Genomic DNA, 27107 nt, shown 5'->3' on the forward strand with positions numbered 1-27107 from the left:
ACCATTTTTAAGTATATAGTTCAGTGGTATTCAATACTTTCACATGGTGGTGCAGCCATCACCACATCCATCTCCAGAACTTTTTCATAACCCTGATCTAAAACTTCTTACCCGTTAAACACTAACTCCCCATTCTCCCTTCCTTCAGCTCCTGGTAATCACTGTTTTGCTTTCTGTCGCTGTGAATTTGATACTCTAGGTACCTCATTTAAGTGAAATCACATAGTGTTTGTCCTTTTGTGACTGGCTTAGTTTACTTAGCATAATGCCCATAAAGTTTCATCCATGTTGTAGCAGGTGTCAGAATTTCCTTCCTTTTGAAGGCTGAATAATATTTCACTGTATGTATATACTACATTTTGTTTACCTATTCATCTGTCCATGCACATTTGGATTGCTTCCATCTTGTGGCTATTGTGAATAATGCTGCTATGAACATAAGTGTACAAATACCTCATTGAGTTCCTGCTTTCAATTCTTTTGTGTATATATAAATACTGTTTTTTGGATCTAGAAAAAGTTATTTTCAGTTTAATTCAACCCACTGTTTAATTGAGCACCTTTGTATGTGAACCATGTCAAATCACATGGAAAATACTGATGAAAAAGAGAACAGATTCTAGCTTGTGGAAGGCTAACAAGTTTGATAGAGGAGCATTATTTAAAATAATAATAATATTTCACGTTATTGTTTTATTATGTATGCCAGTAGCTTTCATTAAGGACTTGTAGCATATTATCTAGGGAAATGGGCCCAACAATAGCGTACATTCTGAATTCCTCTTTTTGTAAGGTAGCCAAAAAATAAAAGTAGGAACTATGACTGTTGAGAGTGAGTGTAGCTCTGTTGCTTAATCACTGTGTTACTCAAAGCCATTTACTGATCTCCCTGTAGCATGGGCTTGATGCTGCAGTGTGTATGCCTTGTGGTATCACTGTGGAAGCTGGAAAGGACCTCTTTCAGTGCCCTGTACAGGCACTCTCAGAAGGAACAACCTGGTGGCCCACACATACTACACCATGGAGGCTCCTGAGCTTCGGAATTCCTGGCCCTCCCTCTTGGAGCCAGAGATGGGGACCTGTTCCTGTCCACAGCAGGGGCTGGCTTGGGGGTGGAGAGACCAGCCGTTTTCAGTATCAGCCCTTGACAAGGGTTGTTATTTTTCCTGTCATGTTTGTTGGGGTCCAGCTCAAGTTTGTTTTTCTTGCAGAAAGGCAGGAAGGCCAATTTGGAACACACACAACTCACATGTCATCGACGATGTCTTGGCCCAGCACTTGGCATTGGCTCTCTGACAGTTAAAAGGCACAGGGTGGGTGAGCCCCAGCGGCCAGCACTGAGGAACAAGGAAAAGGAGGGAGAATGCAAGATTCTTATCTGCTCGGCCCGCACAGGCCCCCTCCATTCTTTTCCCCCTGCTTACTCCTCCCTCAAGGGACTTCTGGCTTCAGCTCACACAATCTCCCGCCTGGAGAGGCCCCGCTGTTCAGTGGCCGCCTCCACTTTCTGTCCACCTCTTCCTCTTACTGAATGCGTGAGGAAGCATCCCACCCTAAGGAGGGGAAAAGTCTGGATCAGCAGAGATCCATGCAGCAGTCTTGTGGGAGGCAAAAGCAGGAAGAGGGAGAAAGAGCATTTTCCATTTTGGACCCAAGACAATCATGCAGTTATTTGAGAAAAGCTTGGTATTTTTCCACCCAGACTTGAGTAGTGATGGGAGTCACCATATAGAAATTTTCACTGGCTTTAAGTATTAGGGTGTTCAATGGAATGATATGCTCCTGAACGTATGTGTGGGTGCTTGATGAATCTCCATACCTAGCGTGTGAAGACGCTGGGCGTTCTGAAGACCAAATCACAGCATCACATGTCAGTGAAGGAGCACGCTCATTTCAGAGAACCTTGATTGGGTAAAATTGGAAATAAAAAATATGTATAAGCAGTAACATTTCCAAAATGTATTCTGACATTCCCGGTAGCTAAGTCTTCCTCGGTCAATCTCTTGGCAAATATTTTAGGGAGTTGGTGTTACTTTGAGAGTATTTAGCCTCTCGAAGTGTCAGTTTTCTTCCCTGTAAAATGACTAATGGTGGGCTTCCTTCGTGGAGTTTTGGAAGGATTCAGAGACACCGTGCTTAGCATAGTTCCTAACACCTAGTAGTCTCCCCCAAAGTGACAGCTGTTTTTGTGATTCCCGTGTGCTCATCACTTCTTTCTAAAAAATTATGGTGGCTGTAGTTAGAAGCCATGGCTTTCAAGCTGTCTTTGAAAAATTACACCTCACCTAGTGGTAGAAGATTAGCATATTAAACATTCAAAAAATATTTGTTGAATGAACTAATACCTTTATAATTGTTCCTCTTTTGCATATTTTATCTCCCAACTACACAAAAAAAGGCAGAAGCCTTGTTTTCCATTTCCTTGAGGTAAAATATATCTTTCATGTAAGATTTTTATTGTGTTGAAGTTTCTTTTAAGATGGATTATATGTGATCCCTGCTATCTATTAACATATTTTCCTTGCTTACCAAGCCCCTCACAAATCGTATGCCAGATGAGGTAGACCACATGTCCCAAGATGGCTGCAGCAATGTCTCCCATCCCATAGGCTCTTGTGCAATGTAACCTCATCATCCCCATCAAGAGATGAAAGCTCGGGGCCGGCCCAGTGGTGCAGCGGTTAAGTTCACACTTTCTGCTTCTCAGTGGCCTGGGGTTTGCCAATTTGGATCCTGGGTGCGGACATGGCACCGCTTGGCACACCAAGCTGTGGTAGGCATCCCACATATAAAGTAGAGGAAGACGGGCACGATGTTAGCTCTGGGCCAGGCTTCCTCAGCAAAAAGAGGAGGACTGGCAGTAATTAGCTCAGGGCTAATCTTCCTCAAAAAAAAAAAAAAAGAGAGATGACGTCTCTTCCTCATCACCTTGAATGTGGGCTGGCCCTGTGCCTGCATTGACCAATGCTATGTAGCGGTGGAAGTCGGGTCCTGGGACTTCAAGCCCAAACATGAAGAAGCACTGACACTTTCTGTCTTTCTGTTCTTGGAAGTCCTGATGGTAGTCCAGCAGGTAAGCAGTCTGGCTGTTGGAGAGACCCTGTAGAGAGGGCAAGTGGAGAGGGAGACCTCCTGAAGCTGCATATAAAGAGAAGGTCAGCTGTTACCGTGTCCCAGCTGAGCCCAGACCCTAGCTAACCTGCTAGGCAAATGTGTCCACAGGACGTGGCCACAGGCAAGTCCCGCAGAAGAACCACTCAGCCCAGCCCAGGTTGCAGAATCATGAGCAAGTAAATGATTATTATTTTAAGCTACTAAGTTTGGGAGTGTTTCGTTACGTGTAACAGATAATCAAAACACCAGATAAACTAATGTTGAATTTGGGTTGAATTATTTTCAAATGTTTAGTGAGAAGGGTGTGTGATAATTTTTTTTTGATTCATACAACTTTAGTTTATAAGTAAGATCTTGTGAAAATTGCATACATGACAAATATTGTGTTTTTCTAGATATACCAATTAGAGCTCTCTTTTTTGTGTTTTAATTATCCATTTCTTTTTGCTGGTGATTTTACATTAGAATACAAGGTATTTTCAAAGTGTTGGTCCCAATTGATCTTAATGAATATTGGCCTTTTTGAGAATTTTTTATTTGATCCTCTGTTTAAATTATTTAGGATACACAGTACTTTTAAGTGCCCTCAAAGTAGGAGATGAAATTGCTTTGTAATTTTACACAAAAGTTGGGAGTGAATTTGACCTATTAAATTAGTAAATATTGCATTCCTAATTCTGACAAAAACATTGATGTTAAAAAGAAAAATAAAGGTTATGAAAAGCATATGAAAGTGTTTTGAGCTCCCAAGAAGCAAAATACATATAAATGCAAATAAAATAGAAATATCGTTATTTTCCTCTATTTTATTTTTGTAATTGTGGCAAAATATAGATACATACAATTGGCTATCTTAGCCATTTTTAAGTGTGCAGCTTAGTGGCATTAAGTACATTTACATTGTTGTGTAACTGTTGCACCATCCATCTCTGGAATTTTTCATCATTTCACACAGCAACTCTGTCCCCTTAAACACTGACTCTCCATTGCCTCTGCCCCAGCCCCTGGCGAGCCACCATTCTGCTTGCTGCCTCCATGCATTCGACTACTCTAGGAACCTCATATCAGTGGAATCATGTGGTATTTGTCCTTTTGTAACTGGCTTATTTCACTGAGCATAAAGTTCCTCAAGGTTCATCTGTGTTGTAGCATGTGTCAGAATTTCCTTCTTTTTAAAGGCTGAAAAATATTCCATTGTACTTATATACCACATTTTGTTTATCCCTTTGTTCATTGATGACCCTGTGTCGCTTCTACCTTTTAGCTAATGTGACTAATGCTGCTATGAACATGGGTGTACAAATATCTCTGAGTCCCTGCTTTCAATCCTGTGTTCCTCTTTTAAAAATAATTTTTTCAAGTATAGCTGGCAAATAAAATTGCATACATTTCTTGTTTTCGTCTTTTAAGAAAAAGCATTTATAGTTGGTTTCCTCTTTCCATAGAACTCTAGTTGGATTTGTTTTTTGGTACCAACACATAGTTTATTTTATAGCACTTTGTAAAGGTAAGCTATAAGTCATCAGGGCTTAAATTCAAGTATTCTTTTAAAAAATTCTTTTTAATCTCTAAGTTGCTGTGTGATGCTAGGCTGGTTGCTTTACTTCTCGGTGATTCAGTTTCCTCATATGTAGCGGTGGATAACAATACTTGGGTGTGGTTGGTGGTGAGGACAGAATGAGGTGATGTGTGTCAAGGGCCTGGCATACGATAATGGTGCTCAGTCAGGCTTAAGTACCCTTTAATTCCTGCCCCCTGCCAATGCTGCCAGCTTTATTGAGGTATAATTGACCAATAGAATTGTGTATATTTAAGGTGTACAACTTGATGTTTTCATATATGTATGCATTGTGAAATAATCACCACAATCAAGCTAATTAACATATCCGTCACTTCACATAGTTATCTTGTGTGTGTGTGTGTGTGTGTGGTAAGAACACTTAAGATCTACCTTCTTAGCAAATTTCAAGGGTACAACACTGTACTGTTAACTATAGTCACATTGTTGTATGTTAGATCTCCAGAATTTATTCATCTTGCATAACTGAAACTTTGTCCCCCTTGACCAACATCTCCCCATTTCCCCCACCCCTCAGCCCCTGGCAGCCTCCATTCTACTCTCTGCTTCTATGAGTTTGACTATCTTTGATTCCCCATATAAGTGAGATCATGCAATATTTGTCTTTCTATGTCTGGCTTATTTCACTTAACATAATGTTCTCCAGGTTCATCCGTGTTGTAACAAATGGCAGGATTTCCTTTTTTTTTTCAAGGCTGAATGATGTTCCATTGTATGTTGTTGCCTATGAGATGTATATACATATATACATATATATATATATGATACCTATCACATTTTCTTTATCCATTCATCTTTCGATGGATATTTAGGTTGTTTCCATGTCTTGGCTATTGTGAATAATGCTGCAATGAACATGGGAGTACAGCTGTCCCTTTGAGATATTGATTTCATTTCCTTTGGCTATATACCCAGAAGTGGGATTGCTGGATCATATAGTAGTTCTATTTTTAATTTTTTGAAAAACTTTCATACTGTTTTCCACAATGGCTTGATCTTTCTGTTTCTGTAAGCAATGACATTGGGATTTTGATAGGGATTGCATTGAATTTATAGATCACTTAGGGTAGTATGGACATGTTAACAATATTAATTTTTCCAATATCAACACAGTATCTTTCCATTTTTCAGTATCATCTTTAATTTCCTTCATCAGTGTTTTACAATTTTCAGTGTACAAATCTTTCACCTGTTTGGTTGAGTTTATTCCTAATTATTTTATTCTTTTTGTTGCTATAGTGAATGGAATTGTATTCTTAATTTCCTTTTCAGATAGTTCATTGTGTACAGAAATGCAACTGATTTTTGTATGCTGCAACTTTACTGAATTTGCTTATTAGTTCTAACAGTTATTTTGTTGCATCTTTATAATTTTATGCACAGATGGTCATGTCATCTGAAAACAGAGATAATTTTACTTCTTCCTGTTCACTCTGAATTCATTTTCTTTCTTTTTCGTGTCTAATTGCTCTGACTAGGATTTCCAGTACTTTGTTGAATAGAAGTGTTGACAGTGGGCATTCCTGCTCTGTACCAGATCTTAGAGGAAAAATTACCCCATTGATTATGATGTTAGCTGTGGATTTTTCATATATGGCCTTTATTGTGTTGAGGTAAGTTTCTTCTATACCTATTTTGTTGAGAATTTGTATTAAGAATGTATGTGGAATTTTTTCCCTCCCCAAAGCCCCAGTGCATGCTTGTGTATCCTAGTTGTAAGTCGTTCTAGTTCTAAGTGAGCCACCACCACAGCATGACAACTGACAGACGGGTGGTGTGGTTCCATGACTGGGAAGTGAACCCAGGCTGCCGGAGTGGTGAGTGCTGAACTTTAACCACTAGGCCTTCAGGGCTGGCTCTGGATGTTGAATTTTGTCGAATGCTTTTTCTGTGTCTATTGACATGATCATGTGTTTTTTTCTTTCATTCTGTTAATGTGGTGTATCACATTGATTGATTTGCATATGGTGCATCGTCCTTGCACCTCAGGGAAAATCTCTCTTGGCCATGGTACATGACCCTTTTAATGTGCTGTTAAATTTGGTTTGCTAGTATTTTATTGCGGATTTTTGCATCTATGTTCACCAGGGATTTTGGCCTGATAGTTTTCTTTTCTTGTGGTATCTTTGTCTAGGTTTGGTGTCAGGGTACTGCTGGCTTCGTATAATGAGTTTGAACTCTCATTGGTTTTTGATCTTAATAGATAAGCCCATTCTTCTATAATTTTCGCTTGCTAAGTCTAGAAATGCCATTTAACTTAATTTAATTTAGAGCTTACAAGAGAAATTTTCTTTAAATGTCTTAATTAGTTTTCCTTTAGTTTATTAACAATCTATTTACTTCCTTTTACTTCTTGCTAAAATCATGATCCTTCTCTCGGTTTTAGTTTCCTTCTCTTCTGTTAAATGTTGATTGTGAAATTGAGAATCTTCATACAGAGGTAAATAATAGATAATAGGGAAAGAATAGTCTGTGGTGATGGCAGTGAAGTAAACTATACTCCAGACCATCACTTTAGCAAAGTCTCCTTTTCTTTTTGGAGAATGGAGGGTAATGTCACTCTCCAGGGGAGGCAATGACAGTGGCAGTGGGACAGGTAGCTCCCCCGGGATGGGAGGGGAGCTGGGTGGCACAGAACATCAGCAAATGCTACAGCCAGCAGTGAGGGCTCAGCTCGGATGGTGTCATTGTGTTTGCCCAGATGGGATCATCAGTTCTGGAACCTTCTCTTTTTAAGTTCAAAACCCTGGCTCTTGCTTCTAGCACCTCATCCTGAGTGTCCTCTACAAGTGGTACAACCACCCAGACATCATAACCTATTTGACTACAAAAAAGGTAAACTTGCCAGGTTCTAAGGTAAGTTTTATGATCATGCCCTTTATTTAGAATTCTTAGCAAAACAATTTGTCCACAGGGAGGAAAAAAAGTAAGACATTAAAAACTCACATTTATGTTAAAGCTACTCCTCCCTAAATAAGATGCAGTTAGTTTCACATTCATAAATGATTGTAAGGTTAAGATCTTTTAGCATCTCATTAAAAATTCATAATGGCTATAATTAATGGATAAAAAGTACAGCATTTACTGTATGTAGATTAGTATTTAATAGGTTATTGCGACTTGTTTCTAGATCAAGAGGCACCCTGGCTATTTTGCTGTCTCAGAAATTTCATTCTTCCTACTGGAAGAGATATACATGTGGAGAATATATAATTTCTAGACTCTAGGTCACATTTTCCTGATTCTTTGCATATCTAGTCATTTTTCATTGTATGCTGAGTTTTGAGGATGATGTGTTCAGGGTTGTTAGATTAAGCCATCTTCTTTTAAAAGGTATCAAGTTTTATTCCAGCAAGTGGTTAAATATTAGCGGGTCCTCTTGATCCTCCCAGGTGGGTCTATTTCTGTTTTGTCCTTAGTCCTAGGGTCTGGCCCTTATTCTAGGGCATATTCTTTACTCAGAAGGCAGGGTCTTCCTGGGGTCTGAGTTGCATATTTGCAGGGCTCAACAAAGTCTGTGTGTGCTGACTGTGTAGGAATCTCCCAGCCCTGGGTGACCTGGGGACCTCTGTGGGGCTCTCAGCTTGCAGCAGCTCTTCCCTGAGGGCCTCTTAGAATGTGCTGTGCACTAGTACAGTCTAGCCTTCAGCCCACGGCCGTGGGGGACACCCACTCAGACTTCTACCATCCCCTTCTCCTAATACCCATTCCCACAAATTCCAGCTATTTCAGCTGCCCTGAACCCCAATATCTGCTTCCACGAGTCACAGAGATCGGAGCTCTCTGCTCGGGTTCCACCTCGCTGTGCACAGTCTGGAGTGTGTCCCTGGGCTGAAAGCCAGGGAGAATTGGGGCTCATTTCAAATATTTCCCTGTTCTCCAGGATTAGCACCTTCTGCTTCCTGTTGTCCAATGCTTGAAAACATTTGCTTTATCTATTGAGTCTTTTTATAATTGTCTACAATGGGAGGCTAGGGCTGCTACAATTTTGTCTCTCAGGGTTGGATGCTGAAGTCTGAATTTTGGGAGAAATAGCAAAGTTTTTAGAATAGGACCACTCAAGTTTAATTCAATTCCCTGGTGTATATGATTTTTACAATATTTTGTATATATGAGCCTTGAGAATTTTATGCTAAGTGAAATAAGCCATTCACAAAAGACAAACACTGCATGATTCCACATATATGAGGTACCTAGAATAGTCAAATTCATGGAGATGGAAAGTAAAATGGTGGTTGCCAGGAGCTGATGAGAGGGAAATTGGGAGTTATTGTTAATGTGTACCGAGGTCCAGTTTGAGATGATGAAAAAGTTCTAGAGATGACGGTTGCAAAACAATGTTGATGTAATTAATGCCACTGAACTGCACGCTTATAAATGGCTACAATGGTAAATTTTATGTTATGTGTATTCTACCACAATTAAAAGAAGAATTACAGAGCAGAGAATTGTGGGAGGGGGCTTGGAGCTCAGAGATACTGATCAATAACAAACATAGGTGCTAAAAACTATAATTATTGCATAAGCCTACTGCCATTGAGGATGGAATCGCCTGCTGCACCTGTAGTAAAGCTGACTTGCTATAGTTTCCAGTTCTTGAGTCCTTTGCATCTGAGACATTGTATTAAGCTATGGAGCATTAGAGAATCAGGACGCATCCTCGTGTGCTAGGAAGGATTCCCAAGTCCTAAAGAAGGAAGAACAAAGTCCTTGCATGTCACCATGTAAAAATGTGCCAGGCCCTAGACATGTTCTACAGAAGTGGCACTCCTTTCTAGGAGATTTATAATGGCAAACTCCATCTCTTACACACTTAGCCCACAAATGGTTGTACAGGTTTAATTTGGGGTCGTGTCTGATCCTTACTTGCTTGGTACTGAAGATGTTTATCTTGGGGTTAACCGAGACAGTGCCTGAGTGGGATGAGGAAAGGACTCTGGAATCAGGCAGACTTTGGTCCAGCTCCAGGATGTCTTCTCTCTTTTTAGTTTCTGGTTATTTTTATTGTCTATTTTCATATATTACCTGGTGGTGGGCATAGGATAGATTACAAAACCTCTTTGAGGTCTCAGTGTCCTCACTTGTAAAATAGTATAATAATTATACCTCATAGGTGTGCTATGAAGATTAGATAATATTTATGTGAAAGTGGTTTGTAAACTTCAGAGGTGTTAATAAAATATTATCATCCTGATACGCATCTATTCATGACTATTGTTGAGTACTTCCATCTATCACTCTCTCTATCCATCTCCCTTTCTGGCTGTGTGTATATTTTACATACAGACATATACATATATATAAGAGAGATATAAGCTCACAACTAAGTCAATGTATTTATTTCTTTGTTCAATGAGAACAGAAGAGAGTATGTTTATTCCTCAAGGGCCATATGAAACTCCTCAGCTTTGCACTGATTGTGTTATCCCAGAACAAAGTCCTGTGGCCAGAGGAATGCCATATATTGACCTTAGGCCTCAGTTACCTGAATCTTACATTGTGGCAAGAGTGGATAATCAAGGTCCAATTTTTGGTCAATCAAGGTTCACTTTGAAGTCAATGCAACCCAGACTCCATTAAGGTGTCACTGTGGAGGAGCCAAGGGATGGATGTTATCAAGAGAGCTGCAGTGTCCATAGTGGGTTTTCACTGAAAGAACATCTCTGTAGATTTACATTTAATTTATTGATTCCATTTCTCATTCTATAAAGAATGTTTTTTTTACTTTTTGGGGGGGGGACAGGGGAAGATTAGCCCTGAGCTAACATCTGTGCCCATCTTCCTCTACTTTATATGTGGGATGCCTGCCACAGCATGGCTTAACAAATGATGCCGTGTCCGCACCGGGGATGTGAACCGGCAAACCCTGGGCCGCCGAAGGGGAACGCGCGCACTTGACCCCTGTGCCACCGAGTCAGCCCCTCTGTAAAGAATTTGAGCCATCTTACAAGGGGAATTTTGATGTTTTTGTTGATCTTTTTTTGGACATTGATTTCATGAATATGCATTGGCTATAGGCGGAGCTGTATAGGTTTAATATGAATCCAGTGTTTAACCTTGCATCTTAATACTACTGTAAGACTCAGAATTGATAGAAATGGACTCCTAATAGATCAGAAATGTCCCATGGAGTATGAGTGAAACACAAGAATCTAAGAGAGAATAAATACTATGAAAAGAAAAAAATACACAACTAGGGTTATGCAAATATGTTCATCAACAAATGTTTGCTGAACTCTTGCCATACTCCAGGGACTCTCAGAGGGAAGCAGTGAACGCGAAAGCAGAGCAGTAAACACTCCCTGTCCTCTGACGCTTCCCTTCTAGAGTGTGTGGGGAGAACCCACTCTCTAGCAGAGCAGATGGCTTCCAGCGCAATGTAGAAAAAGCAAGCAGGAAGGGGGTAGGACAGCGTGTGTGAGAGTGATGTAATTTTAAAGGAAGCAGGTGGGAAGAACTCAGAGAGCCACATTCTAGCCACGACTCAGGGAAGTGAGGGCATATCTGAGTGCAGAGTCCCCAGGGCCCCTGGTGCATTTGAAGAACCACAGGAAGGCTGGTGAGACTACAGTCATAGGAGGTGAGGTCAGAAATGAGGTCTCAAGGTGGGTGTGGGGCAACTTCTGGGGCTACTGGAAGGATTTTGTCTTTCACCTGAGTGAGATGGGAGCTGTTGGGGAGCAGTTGGAGGTTGCTGTACGGAGAAGAGACCAAGGGGGCAGGGGTGGGGGCAGGAGGGCAGCTAGGATGACAGTGGGCTGAACCAGGGTAGGGAGTGGAAATGGGAGAAGTGCTCAGATTCTGGATATATTCTCAAGGTAGAACCAACAGGATTTCTTCCTTGAATCAGAGGTGGGGATTAAAATAAAGAGAGGAATCAGAGGCGACCACAAGATTCATGGCCTGTTAACTAGAAGAATGGAGCTGCTGTTTCCAGAGAACGGGAACACTGAGGGAGGGGCTGGTTTTGGACATGTGATGTTAATGAGTGCACTAAACATCTCTGTGGAGTGTAGGTGGGCATTTGAGTTTAGAAGTTTGCATCTGGATGGTTTTCAAAGCCTGGGATAGGATGCATTGGTGGAGGGAATGAGGGTAGTTGCAGAAAAGATGAGGCCTAAGGTCTGAGAGCCTCTTTTTTCTGACTCCACAGGTTGTAGCTAGAGGAGAGGAAGGGCCTGGCCTGGGCAATCTAGCTTCAGGGCCCTGTGCACATTGATGAACCTCTCTGAATCTCTGTCTCCATTTATCAGATGGGCAACACCCACTTGCCAGAGCTGTTATGATTACTGAGGTAGTTAATCACTGGACACTGCTCACATTAGTCCCCACTTCCCATCTTTCCTCTCCTAGCACGAGAGATACAACAGGGCCCACAGAACCATTCCAAAGCCATCTGACTGAAAGCAACTTCTATAAGAAGCCTTGGAAAAAAGACAGGGAAATGTTTTGCACCTGGCTTTGCTGTCCCCTTCCTGAGCCTTGCATTTGCCACTCTCAGGAGGCTGGTCACCTTTCAGGGACCCTTTCCCTGAGCTGACTGTTTTTACCTCCTCCTTTCCCCCTTTCAAAATTTAGCTGGGTTTCTGTTCCAGTTTTGCAAACACCGTTCTCACCTAGGTGCCAATATAAACTGGCCAAAGGGTTAAAGTGTTAATAGTGCTAGTTGGTAATTGGTTAACCTTCTCAATCCATCTGCAGTGGCAGCCACAGGACACCCCGTCCCCCTCCAAAGTAGTCGCTGCTGTTTTCCATCAGGAGGTGAGAAATCGGGAAGCTGAGATTTCTGAGAGAATCTAGAAAAAGAGCAAAGATCATCCATGTGTGTGAAGTGGTTTTCACACACGACTGAGAAAATCATGCTGTTCTTGAAATTAAGATATTGGCACTGAACAAGCACAAATGTAGACTAAATGTCTGATTGTCTCATCCTGAGTAACAGCTGAGTGGCCCTAACAATAGGTCTCACGCAGTGAGAGGGACTGTGCTGGTCTCGATCTTGCTTTGTTACAGTTGGGAATATTGTGAGACGCAGTCAATTAGTGCAAGAAAAATAACTGGAAGGTAAAGTGCTTTCTGACAGTACTTAAAACATTCTTCCAAAATGCACAGGTTTAATGAAAAGAGGAAAAATTTAGTGAAGATAACACCATCGTTGAAAAACAGAGCCTGTTTCTAGAGAAGCAGCAATATTTGCCTTTTTTGAAGCAGCAGAATGTAACAGTGAACTTTGAGAATTCCAATTCTTGAACTCAGGAGTCAGGAGTTGAGTAAATTCCATTATTTTTGTAGATTGAACAAATTAACTCAGAAGTCTGTTCTTGGCAAAGTTTACGCATTCTGAAATAGATTTCTGCAGCTCAAATTCTTGAATTTCCTGAATTACTTTTCTATAAAAGTCTTCTTTGTTTATTATTATTATTATCATCATTAAAGCAAAAAAAAAAAAAAGAAGAATGCCCATGATTCCCAAAATTACTGAAAACACAGATGGACAAAAACAAAATCATAAAGGACTGATGACCCCTCCCCTTCAGTAAGGAGATCGACTAAGGAACAGAGACAATTTCAGTTATCATGTTGGTATTTGTCCTTTGAGAAGTTTTTTCTGAGGACATTTTCCTCTACAAAATGAGATGATACCATAAATATCATGCGGGAGCCTGCTGTTCTCAGTGGACAATGTACCTTGAGCATGTGTCCAGGTCTGCAATGTGTTGTTGCCAATGCAATGCAGTATTAGGTGCTGTCTGGCTCCTGAGCCAAGCCTTAGGTGCTTCTGGATGGGTTGTCAACATTAGCAAAAGGGAAAAGCACAGACTTCCAGTTATAAGGTAAATAAGTACCAGGTATGTAATGTACAACATGATGACTATAGTTAATACTGCTGTATGGTATACAGGAAAGTTGTTAAGAGAGTAAATCTTGAGTTCTCATCACAAGGAGAATTGTTTTTTCTTTTCTTCTTTCTTTTTAAAAGTTTTCTCTCTATGAGCTGATGGATGTTAGCTGAATCTATTGTGGTAATCATTTCACAATATATGTAGATCAAACCATCATTCTGTACACCTGAAATTTATACAGTGATGTAGGTCAATTAAACCAGAAAAAAAAAGATTGACCGAATCCCCACCATAACAAAGGCTATAGTTTAGGGAAGGATGAAGAAAGAGGACGCTTTACGAACGGGCCTATGATAGAACCATAGCTTTTTGGGACGAGGAGTATTTAAGCTGAGGCTTGAAAGGGAAGTCAGAATTAACCAGACAAAGAGCAAAGGGACGATGTTCTAGGCAGAGGGATCACACTGGCACGAAGGCTCTGTGAGGAAAAAAGCATTCGGGGTCCAGGAAACCAAGTGGGGGTCAGTCCCAGCATGGCCAGCGCATTGAGTTGGGAAGGTGGATGACCGCAGTGTCAAGTCAAGATCAGATGCTAGTCAAACATGATTGGGTTCAGATTTTATCCTAAGCACATGGAGAAGACACAAAAGGATTCGACCAGGAGAATGACAATGATATTTGGGTTTTAGAAAGACTCAAGTGTGGAGAGGGGCTTGGCAGGGTGCCAGAGTATGACAATGACACCAGGGATGAAGCCTCTATAGAGTATGGAAGGTGGAAACAGAGAGAGAGAAGATTGATTCAGGAACTATTTAGGGGCCGGCCCGGTGGGGCAGCGGTTAAGTTCGCACGTTCCACTTTGGCGGCCCAGCGTTTGCCGGTTCGGGTCCCCGGTGAGGACATGGCACCACTTGGCAAGCCATGCTGTGGTAGGCATCCCACATATAAAGTAGAGGAAGATGGGTATGGATGTTAGCTCAGGGCCAGTCTTCCTTCCCGCCCCCACCCCACCAAAAAAAATTTAGGAAGTAGATAGCCAGGCTGTTATTGGGCTTACATCACAGCTCAGCTTCCCACTCCTGCCTCCACCTTTCCCTCCCCGCAAGAGCCCCATAAGGCACCAGGAGGGGAAAGAGACTGAGGAGCTATGTGTGGTTTCCAGGTTTCTGGTGGCATTATTCACTGTGGTTGAGAATTCAAACAGGAGGACCGGGGTTGAGGGAGGGAAGCAGATGATGAACTTAGTGTGGAGCATGTGAACTTGGGCTGCTTGTAGCCTGTTCCTGTGGAGACACCCAGTAGATGAGTCAACTAAGTCCTTGGTTTGAGGTTGAGTCTGATTTGAAGCTCCGTGGACAAGGATGTATTTCTTCCTCTCTTTTCCTGGCATCTCTAGGCTCATGCTATTCTGAAATACTTCCAGTGTCTTAAGTGTACTTTGCTCTCTTTTACTTCTGAGTCCTTATACGTGCTATTATCTCTGCCTGCAACATTCTTTTCCCCTTATGTTCTTTCCCTACTTAATTTCTACTCATCCCTATGACATGGCTTCTTCCAGGAAGTCATGTCAGATGCACCTGGATCTGTTTTAGAGGCCTGAGCCACGTACTCCCAGAGTACCCCATATTCTAGTACTTGTCATATGATATTATAATAGCTGATTTTCTTCTTTGTATCCTCCCCAAAGTGTATAAACTTCATGAGAAAAGAGACTTTGTCTGAGTTGTTGAAAGCTTTATCCCCAGCACCTCCTATTGTTCTGACACAGAGGAAGTGTCAATAAGTAATTGCTGAGTGAACCAATGGTGACTGAGAGAAAGACAGAAAAAAGCAGAGGAATGCCCAGATTTAATGTAAAGTCGGAGGTGGAAGAGTAAACAAAGATGCTAGAGAGGTCTGGCCAGGAGGTGAGGGTAATTTATTTAATAAATTAACCAGAACTTATTAAACTATTAGTGTTGGGTGTTTAGGTTTTCCCAACATTTTATTAACAATTTGCTACCACAAACAATGCTATTATAAATGCCCTTCTACGTATAGATTTTGTGCACATTTTTAATTATGTCCTTAGGATAAATTGATGAAAGTGGAATTTCTGTGTCAAAAATTTTATGTTATTAGATTTTCGATATCTATTAGTGACAATTTATCAACCAGAAACACTGTTTTGTTTTTCTGCTTATCTCCCAGCCCTGAATTAACATTTTTAATATGAAGCTATTGTTTATTTATTTATTAAATTAAAAAAATTGTAGTAAAATAATACATAACATAAAGTTTACCATTTTAACCATTTTAAGTGTACAAGTCAGAGGCATTAAGCACATTCATAATGTTCAATGACCACTACCACCGTCCATTTCCAGAACTTTTTTCCATCATCCCAGACTTTCTGTCTGGGATGTCTGTACCTAATAAGCAATAACTCCCCATTCCCTCCTTCTCATTTATTTTGGAGAATTTCTTTCATGTTTTAGGAAGGAATTTGGGGTTTAATTGCATTTTCATCCAGCAACAGTAATGTTAATTGACTTTTAAGAACTTGTGATTCTGCATTAGACCAACCACTGGGAACAGGGGTGAACAGTTATATCTTTATGCCAAGGAATGGAACTTTGAGAAATGGAGCTTTTGAGAAAATAGTTCAGGCCCACAATGCCATAGTATAAATAGGCTTTGGGGTTTTTTAGACCCAGAATAGCACCCTTCTGCAACTCTCAAAAGCTCCTCAATCTGAAGAATTTTTCATCTAATAATTTAAAATAAGCAAAGACTAACACATTTAGGATTTTGGCAGCTTATCGTAAAATAGAAATATGGTATAGAGGTGTTCTCTTTGTTTTTGCAGGTGAAGTTCTTAATCCTAAGTACTGATGATGTGTAGCTTAGTAGGTGGTAGCAATTTTAAGAAGAAGGTAAAAAAAAAGTTTAGTTTTTGATTTAAAATGATTTCCCAAAGAAGAGAGATTTATGTTGAAGATTGTGTTAACGTTTATATCTCCACAGCACCTTCCGGGGTGATTCATAAAAAGTCAGAATAACCCCAGGATAAGACACTGGAGATGGAGAGGAGCATACGTTTGAGACTTGAGAGGGATCCCGAGGTTAAGGTATGTCTGGAGACCCGCTGAAAACAATGGCAATTTGCAGCTCTGCTAATCATTGGCTCTTGCCTATCTTTTACTGCTAGAATTACTAAGCAAAAAGGTATTGTATTGAAACTCTGGGCATAACAGGAGGGAGAATTTATGGGAGATTAACTTTCTTTCATCTTCTTACCTTTCAAATAGGGGAACAAATCTAACAAACTGAATTAAAGGGAGGTGCCTTCTTAAAGGCTTTGAAGTTTTTCTTTGCAAACAGAGTTGAATTATTTGAACCCTTTCCCTTCAAAGTAAAAGCTTTATAAGCAACTGATTCCCTCTATGCATTCCTTACTCTGTGAATTAACAGAGGGTATACAGTAAAGAGAGAATCTGATAGGGAGTGGGGGCAAGCCAGCCCCTTTAGAATATTAATAAATGCTGATGAGCTCATGTAAATGATGGAACAATATTTTTTAATGATTAAAAAGTTTTTCTCTGCACTCTGGAAGCATTAAAACCTTAGGAGGGGGATAAGGTTAACAGGGAGGAAATTCCAAATAATCCGACTCTAAGATGTCTGCATCTCGGTGTTTAAATTTAGCCAAACACTGTCCAATGGTGGGGCTTTGTATGTTTCAGACTCTGAAGAAAGAAGCAACAAAATCAGGTATAAAATGTTTCTAAATTAGCCAAAATTGGTGTCTTATGTAAGTCATGAGTTTTGATGGCCACCTCACCTTCAGAATACTTTTTCCATTAAGAGCGCACCCTGCAGCGGGCTTAGAGAAACCTTGTTCCACTGCCAGCTCAGCCACTCAGCTTTCTCACTGCACAACCTTCCTGGGACTCAGTTTTCTCATTTGTGAAATGGGGATAGAAAAGGGGTTAATTCAGGAAGCTACTTCTGGAGAAGTGGCGTGGGATTGTAGGAGATGTTCATTTTATGAGTTTTTTAATACTTTGCATCCAATTTTGTTTTACTAAGAAGAAAAGGAGGATGTTTGGAAAAATGAAGCCATGTGTGGAAGCAGTCTAGCTCACTTTTGTAGGATGACATTGGAAGTGCTTGCATCTGGGAAATTGCTGACCTGAGTCTGGGACTCTGGGCAATGGACGAAACCTCTCTAGGCTAATGGGAAATGAGGGATGTCAAGCCCAGACCTCTTTACAGACTCCAGTGTTCTAATCTCGAAAAGTAAGCAGTTGCTTCACTTGGAGTCAGGCTCTGGAGAGCAGGAAAGGATGGGGAAGGATGTTTCTGTTGGTTGGGATCAGAAAGGGCAACCAGGCATACCTGATGCAGTGAGCATTTCCACCTTGGCTGCCTGCAGCCCGGTCTCCATGTGCACTCCATTGATAGGATGTCATGTGCACACATTCTTATGCAGTCTGGGTAAACCAAGGCAGTGATCACTCTTGCCAACTTGACCACCTCACTGCTGGTCCCTTCAGTGGGAAGGCTTTCCTTGTTCAGATTTTCTTCTCATCTTTACTGTCCCTCCTCTCACTGTATGTCTATGGGGGCATGTAAAATTTTAGGGCTCATAACTTTTTTTTTCTGTGTCTACCATTTTTTTAAATAAACTTTTATATTTTGGAATAATTTTAGATTTACAGAAAAGTTGCAAAGATAGTACAAAATGTTCACGTATATCTCTCACCCAGTTTTCTCCTTTGTTACTATCCATCCCTCTCTCTATTTGTTTATTTATCCTTTCCACTTAGTTTTATAGGTACTTAGTATTTCCACCCCAGACACATCGCCAGCTACATAAATCTCGCCTCAAGATGTTCAGACGCATCAAGCAATCTATAAATTTAATATTCCTAAGGAGTCCCTCTGGATGCTACTCCAATCTCAACAGTCTACCTTTCATGCCTGAGGATTCTCCTCCCTTCTTTTCTGTGCTAGATCTTTGGTTCCAAAAACCCTTATTTCTCTCTTCCTCGGTTTACTCATTCATAAGCTTTAAGACAGATTTCTGAGAAAAAACACACGGCAAATAAAGATTTGCATGTCTAAAAATGTCTTTATTCTACCCACATACTTGATTGATATGTTGGCTGTATAGAGAATTTTCCTTCCAATTCCAGCACTTCTGTGGAGACGTCTGAGGCCATTCTGATCACAATTCTTTGTATGGCATCTGTTTGTCTTTGTTTTGTTTATTTTTTCTTTCTGGAAGTGTACAGGATCTTCGTCCTCAGTCTTTTCTCCCATATATATTCTTTTTTTGGGGGGCAGGGGTTATCAAAAGTATATCTATTTCTTTCACAGTGGTCAATATTCATTCCTCTTAAAGCCTGAAATAGATTTTTTCTTCTACTTTTTCAACAAATCTAAGAAGGTATTACTTTGCTTGTGCAGTGAGTAATGAACACATGGAATTCATCATGAGTTGTGAAAAATACACATATCAATAGCAACAAAGAAAATTTTGCTAAAGTTAGGGAATTTCAGGGTTAAACTAATGGGGATTAAATCTTGTAGATGTCACGATACAGATGTCAGAAATAGTTGCTTAATACAAATGTCAGTATTTTGCTTAATAGATTTTAATCTTAGTATAAATATAAAACATATTTATTGGATAAAATACAGAAAGTTATAAAGAAACTATTGTTGTTTATAATTGCAAAACCTGTCATAATCACAGTTGACATACCGGATCACTTTCTTTCAGTCTGCTTCCATCCGTGCAATCAAAGCCTCTTTGAAAACACCCAGATTGAATATTGTCCCTTCATATTGGCTCTGTTACTAGACAATTAGGTTCTTTCTAAATTTTCGCTATTAGAAATAACTGCATGTAGCACCCCTTCATATCAGTATTACATTTTAAATAGCTTTTGAAAAAAACTTGACAACATTCTTATTATGGGACCAGATTTATCCTAAATATTGCTCCTGAAAGTGTGGTCTGTGGAGCAAAAGCTCCAGCATCCCCCAGAAGTGGTTGGAAATACAGAATCTACCAGACAGACCTACTGAATTAGAATTTGCATTGATATATCCCTTTTTTTTTTTGAGGAAGATTAGCCCTGAGCTAACATCTGCCAATCCTCCTCTTTTTGCTGAGGAAGACTGGCCCTGAGCTAACATTTGTGCACCATCTTCCTATACTTTATATGTGGGACACCTACCACAGCATGGCTTGACAAGCGGTGCCAAGTCTGCACCCAGGATCCGAACCAGCAAACCCCGGGCCCCTAAGCAGAACGTGCGAACTCAACCGCTGTGCCACCAGGCCAGCCTCAATATATCCCTTTTTTAATGCTATCTGTTTATGTTTCGTGGTTGCAATATCTTCTCTTAGTTAATATTAATTTAGGGGGCCAATTTCTTCCCGTTGCGTAGTCTCTAGTTTCTTCCAAGTTACTTTCTCCTGTTTATTTTGGTCTCTCTCTCTCTGTCATTCTTTCATGATAGACCATTTCCTCAGACATTTAGTAATCCTGGTCATATGCTTATACAGGGGGAGACGAACAAGTGAGTTGGAAAAACACTGGGTTGGAAGCTCTGATGCATGAAGTATTTGCTGCCTGGTGATGGGTCTGGGCTGACAAGTTTCACAATCTCTAATATAAATTGTTTAGGTGTTTCCTCCTGAGCATGTCCTATTCTCTGGAGATGACTATTCCCATCTCCTGCCTGGAAAGGGAAGCCTGCCTGCCAGCTCTTTGAAAGCTGAGTGGGGGAGGAGCAACAAGGCCTCAGCAGCCAGTTCCCTTGTTTCAGTGTTGTAAACCCACCTTTGTGCATGGTATCACCCCGTCCAGAGACTGGATTTTTTGCTCTCTTCAGACAATAACCCTCCAGTTTTTGCTCTGGCTGGGGAGGCAACTGGCGATCTGGTAGTTGCTTATGTAGACTTTCAATCAATCCTCTTTATTTTGGTCACCTTTGTACTCCTACTTTCAGAGGTCTTGAATGTGGCACTTCTGGAGGCTTTGAAGGCTTTGATTTTCAACTCTCCTCTTAGGATTAAGTTGTCTTGGATCTGCTGATTCATTTGTGACTTACCTGTCTGCTTTCTAGTATCCAAAATTATTGATATGTCTGTCTTCTCCCTTCTTGTGGATTTCCACCTTAATAAAATCTTGTTTCTGTCATGTTAGTGGTATTTCAGTAGAGCCAAAAGTAGATGCATTTCCTCCACCTGCTCTCTTTGCCATTGACAGTATTCGTTTTTATTGTTGTTATTATTGTTATTACTATTTTCTCCTCTTGATGCCTTTTCCTTTCATTACTTGACTATCTTGTGACAAAGCAGTTAGGAGAGAATTTGCCCAATATTTTAGATAGAGTGTCTTTGAATTAGGGATTTCAAAACATTCATCTGACAAAAATTATTCTGATTTCTTCATTTTAATGACACAAAGACCAAGGAAAAGAAAGATTAAGTGACTTAGAGCAGAGCTGAGAAGATAGCTGGTCAAATGTCTCACGCTATTTAATGACTTTCCATTCCAACAGCAAATTTACTGCACACTTACTTTCCCAAGGAATGATGCTTGCTGTCAATAGGGTCGAAAGCCTTTATAACAAAATAGCTCCACTGCAGAAATGTTCGTAGGCATTCGTTGGCCTAGTGGAATAACACAGCACAAATCCTGGAGAGGCAAAAGTCTGCTGTGGTTTGTTGACTTGTATTTTCAGCAATACCGTACTTCTGAGAGTGGTGGTGAAGAAGTAGTAAAAATAACATTTAAAACATATTGTAAAAATGAGATGACTTTATAGTATTACGTCTTACAGTATGATTTTAATCTGATTAATGTTTCTCTAGAATACAAACTGAAACCTGTAAATAGTTTTGTGCTCTTTAACACTTGGAACTGCTTTTTACTTTTTGGTATTTAAAGAAAGTCATTCCTTTTATATAAAGCTTATGGTTTCCTTTATTTCCTCCAGAAGCTTGGAAACTTTTTGAGAACTAAAAGAAGATAGATAAGCACCAGAAGAAGCTACCCCACAAATTTAGTGGGGTGTGTCTCGGTGGCATTCCATCAGCATCACATATGGAAACTGCAGTCCCTGCCTCTGCGTTTATTCACGTGCTGGGTCAGTCAAGCTGCTAAAATGAAAGCAAATAAGAAAAATAGGAAATAACATGAGTCAGGAAACAAAGAAAAGTAGGTAACATTTTTCAAGTGCCTGTATGTGCCAGGCTTTTTCATGTACTCCAGTGTAGGCTCTGGAGTCACCGGGTTGAAATGGAGTCTTTGCCCTTTAGTTTTTTTTGTGGAACAAAAAACCTTCAAAGGCCTATAATTGAGAACTTAATATAGTCAATGTCCTAGGCCAGGAGTTTTCTATGAAGAGTAATATTAATATAGTAGATAGCAACTGTCTTCAAGGAAAACAAATCTGTAATTTGCGCTTACTATGGCCATATACTTTGTTAGGAGCTTGCTGCAAAGAAATACACATATACAGTCGATCCTCATTATTCACAGATTCACTATTGTGAATTTGCATACTTTCTAGAATTTATTTGTGGCTTCAAGATCAATACTTGCTGCACTTGCCCAGTCATTCGCGGACATGCACAGAGCAGGGAAAAATCTGAGTTGCCCGACTGGCGTGTTTCCAGCTGAGGTGGAACAAGACAATACTCTGCCTTCTTGTTTAAGCTCTCACACTGTAAGCAAGTGTCCTTTTCTCTGTCTGTTTAGTGACACATCTTTTGCATTTTTGTTAGTGATTCCACTGTTTAAAATGGCCCCCAGTGTAGGGCTGCAGTGCTGTCTAGCAGAAGTTCTTGAGTGCAAGAAGGCTGTGATGATGTGCCTTAAGGAGAAAATGTGTGTATTAGAGAAGCTTTGTCCAGGCATGTGTTATTGTGCTGTTGTCTGTGAGTTCAAGTTAGTGAATAAACAATATGTATTGAATAAGGGATCTTTAAACTGAAGCACACATAAAACAAGTTCCGTGTTGATCAGTTGGTAAAAATGTTGTGACCAGAAACTCACAAGATCCTAATCTTGTAAATACCCCAGGAGCAGTTACGGTGTTCATTAATTCAGTGTTCACAGTGACTTCATGGAACACAACTACTTCAAATAATGAGAATTGACTCGTGTGTATGTGTGTGTACACACACACGTATACATAATACACAAATGAAACTATCTGCAAGGAAAACAAATCTAATTGGGAAGGTAAAATATAAGAATAAATCAAGGCAACACAAAGGGAAGCATTTGAGTGCCAACTTAGAGAGACTAGCTAAAACAAATTGACAGCTGAATGGAGAATGAGTTAATCTAGTGGACTAATTCTTGGTAGCCAAGTAGAATGCTTTCCTGCCAACAACATGGAGCAATGACACCCACTGCTTGGCTGCTTTCTCCTTATTTTTCAGTACAAAGCTGTATTCAAAATAAGGATAAACATGTTCATGCTAATTTTATATGACTCTTCCTGGTAGAATAACTGCTCTCATTTGCGGCACGTAGCAGAGCGTATTGCTTTGATCTTTTTCTGCCATCTAGGCAGCACAACTAGAACTGCTACTTAATGTCTTTTGCGCTGGTTTATGTTCCCTGAAAGTGACGGATCGTTCTGTTTGTAATCTACATCTAATCTGTATTTCTGCCAAGTTGCAATTCTTGTTTTTCCTATTTAGCAGTGGACCAAAGCGTTCGAGTGAAGAGTTTCAAATCGAAGTTTGTAATTATCAGATGAAAAGGTTAACTTAAAATGGCTGCTCAGAGGAGAGAGATTTGGATCAGTTTGACTTTTTCTATCATTTAACACGATCTCAAATGCTTGAAGCAACTTCAGAAACTCTGGCTGAATTTCAGCCAAGGGCTGGTTTCCCCCACCTTCTTCTTCACTTCTCATGCCTGAGACCCAGAGAAGAGAAAGTCTGTAGCCTAGATATAATGACTCACTGAGTCCATTAATTCACAGTTTCTAGGACTTGATCAGTGACCACAAGCTTTGGTCATGGAAGAAACTCCAAATTGCTTATTCTGTTTCCTTTCTTCTTCCTCTTCCACATCTGGTGCTCCTCGGTCATTTCTCCAGAAGCACATCTTAGCTGCCTTTGGTTGGCTCTCTCTCCTCCTTTTTACTCTCTCCCCTGTCTCTCTCCTCAGTAGCTTACTTAATCCAGCATCTTTATATTGGAACAATTAGTTCCAAGTTTCCTTCAGGTTTTCTCTATGCCCCCAGTTTCTCTACTCAGACTCCTCAGCTCTTTCCAATCAGTTTCCAAAGTCATTTTTCTAGGTGATAATCCATCTCTCATCTAGGATCACCTGGTCTTAGTTTTATCTGAGCTTTTATCCTGCCAGCCCCACAGGTAGTACAGGAGAATTTAGAATAGCTTATCTAAGTTTGGTTATTGTTAAATGCCCTTGGCCTCAGTAGGCACAACTGAGAAGAAGAAGTCCATCAACCACAGGAAAATGAGCAGGTGGCCTTGGCAAGAGCAACCTACACAGTTATACATTTTCTTGGTGGTTGGCTGCCATTATGTGAGTTCGGTGTTATAACAGTAGATGGATTCAGTTACACTAGAAAGCACTGAAATCTATAAAAATAGTCTAAAGGAGAAAAAAAGAGGGATCCTTAAAAGTATAGGATTGAAAGCACTAATTCCAACTATCACATCTTACAAATGAATTAAGTCATTTACAACTATCACACTAGAACTAGGACCGTAAGTCGAGTCCACAGACTTCTAGTTTCCCACTAATTAGTCAACTATTGGCAAATGTTTATTTAGGTTTCATTATTAAATTTCATCCTCTTCTTTCATTAATCAGTATGGCGAATTAGTTTAATTACCTTTTTGTAATTATTTTCAGTGTTCTTGCAAATAGATGTCTTTAACAGCTTCGTTGTGGTATAATTAACTTACAGTAAATTGTACAGATTTAAAGTGTACAATTAGATAAATTTTGACGTAAGTGTACATTCCCGAAACCATCACGACACAGCAAGAAAATGAACATATCCATGACCATCATGTGCTTCCTGGAGCCGTTTTATAATCCCTCTCCCCCATCCCTTTTTGATCCTTCCCTGTCCTCTATATTTGGCAACCACTGATTTGTTTTTGTCACCGTAGATTAGTTTGCATTTCCTAGAATTTTATCTAAAGTACAGTAGGTACTTGTTTCTGTGTCTTTTTCTTCACACAGCATAATGTTTTTGAGATTCATTCATGCTGTTGCCTGAACCAGTAGTTTGTTCCCCTTCATTGCTGAGTAGTATTCCACGGTCTGGGTATACCACAGTTTGTCTCTTCACCTATTAATGGACATTTGGGTTGCTCCCTTTTGGGGCCATAGACACAGTTTCTAAACTTTGGCACTACTGACATTTTGAGCTGGATAATTCTTTGTGTGGAGGACTGTCGGTCGTGTGCATCGCAAGATGTGTAGCAGAATTTCTGGTCTCTACCCACTAGATGCCAATAACACCAGTCCCCCTCGGTTGTGACAACCAAAATATCTCAAGACATCGCCAAATATCCAGTAGGAAGCAAAATCACCTCGAGCTGAGAACCACTAGGCAGCAAATGATGTTGTTATGAACATTCAAGTACAAGACTTTGTATTGAACATAGGCTGTCCTTTCTCTTGGAGCGAAATGGCTAGGTCATTTAGGTATATGTTCACCTTTTAAAAAAATCTGCCAAATGTTTTTCCAAAGTGGTTGGATGTTCCCACCAGCAGTGTATGAGAGTTTGAGCTCCTCAACATCCTTGTCAACATCTGGTATGATCAGTCTTTTAAATTTTACACATTCTCATAGGAGTGAAGTGGCATCTTGTTGTGGTTTTCATTAGCGTTTCCCCAATGACTGAGAACATTGAACACTTTCATGTGCTTGTCTTCTTTGGTGGAGTCTCTTGGGGATCATTGTCCTTCATTGCCTAGTGGCCAATGTCTTGAAAACCATTGTTTCATATATTTTGTCCAGTTTTTTAGTTGTTTCTTGTTGGGGGGTAGATTTGGTCCCTGTTACTTCATCTTGGCTAGAAGCAGGATCTCAACATCTGGCCATACATGCTTTTCTAGCACTTGCTCACAATCACATAACCCCTGCTGTCATCATCCTCTCTTTTTCTTCAATTTCAAATCCTTAGACCTTTGATTCTCTTGCTTTTGGCTTTGAAAGTTAGTGTCCTTAATGAGGAGTTTATAGCATGTGTTTTCTTTTCTTATCCTTCTGCTTATGCCTTTGCTACTGCATCTTTAAAAATTACCAAAAAAAAAAGAATAAAAGTTAAGAAAATGGTAAGGCAAGCCACAGATTGGGAGAAAATATTTGCAACACATACAACTTTTTACAACTTATGCAATTTAATAATGGTCAAAATATTTGAAAAACACTTCACTAAAGGAGATATACAAATTGGCCACTGAGCACATAAAAAGATGCTCCTCATCCCTAGTCATCAGAGAAATGAAAATTAGAACTATAGTGATGGTCCCACACTTTCTCGAGAATGGCTGTTATTAAAAGGACTGGCAATACCACACGTGGGGTAAGATGTGGAGGAAGTGGAACTCACACATTTCTGGTAGGAATGCACAATTGTGTAGCCAATTTGGAAAACGTAATGTATGATTTAACTTATAGGAAATCCTAGAAATGGCAAAAAACAGTAATGACAGAAGGCAGAGCAGTTTGTGTTGGTAGTTACACAACTGTACACAATTGCCCAAATTTATCAAACTTTACACAAAAAAAGGGGGGAATTTTATTGTATGTAAATTATACATCAATAAAGCTTGGAGGAAAAGTAAACGGATGATACTTACATTGGAAAGATAAATGAGGAGTAACTATTTTTTAGTAAATGGTGGAGCAGTGCAGCTTCTGACCTGCCATCTAATTCAATGTTTAGGCTTCTTTGCAACTTGTTGTTTTGCTTTTTCCACGACTGTTTTGAAGAAAATAATACAAAATCTTTGAAGTGCCTTCAATTTTTCAATGAAAACTTCAATATAAATACTACATAAGTCATTATGAACGTGCTATAAATCCAAGCCAAATTTGCAAATATCTGATTAGCAATTTAGGTGGGACAATACATCCTGACTCCATGTATTTTCTTCCTTTGTTTAGAAAAGTGTGCTGTGGACTGTGATATATTTGTGTGGGTAAAGTACTGAAAACATACCGAAATAAAGAACACTACAAAAACTATGTACTTCCCTCACTGAGGAATATTAAAATCAAAGCCTGATTTGACAGCTTAACTGCTGTTGGCCCAACAGTAAGTGGTGGTATGTTCAGTAGTGATCTTGTTTCCCTTGGGTCTTTGAAACCTGACATCCACTTTGATTTTTTGAGCCAAAATGGCCATGAACAGAAATATTGTCAGAATTTGCTTTAAAGACAGGCAGTCAGACCATGGAAGCATACAGAAGAGGAAGGGCCCCAAATTGTAAATCTCACTGGGCAGAAGCTGTTTTAAACATAATTTCTGGAAAATCCCTTGCATTTCTAATCCACAG

General features: G+C 40.0%; 1 long non-coding RNA gene across 3 annotated transcripts in view; it reads left to right on the forward strand.

The window, feature by feature from the left end:
* Positions 1-25980, forward strand: part of LOC124227766 (uncharacterized) — a 99766-nt gene extending 73786 nt beyond the window's left edge. For 2 of the 3 annotated variants that reach the window (XR_006885548.1, XR_006885547.1), the window contains exon 3: positions 6172-6306. This is a non-coding gene — a long non-coding RNA (uncharacterized LOC124227766). Of the gene's footprint in view, positions 1-6171; positions 6307-16542; positions 16647-21537 lie in introns of those variants that run through there. The other variant, XR_006885546.1, reaches the window with a different exon arrangement.
* The last annotated feature ends 1127 nt before the right edge of the window (positions 25981-27107 follow it).

This window comes from Equus quagga, chromosome 16, assembly GCF_021613505.1.
Source record: "Equus quagga isolate Etosha38 chromosome 16, UCLA_HA_Equagga_1.0, whole genome shotgun sequence".
Lineage (NCBI taxonomy): Eukaryota > Metazoa > Chordata > Mammalia > Perissodactyla > Equidae > Equus > Equus quagga.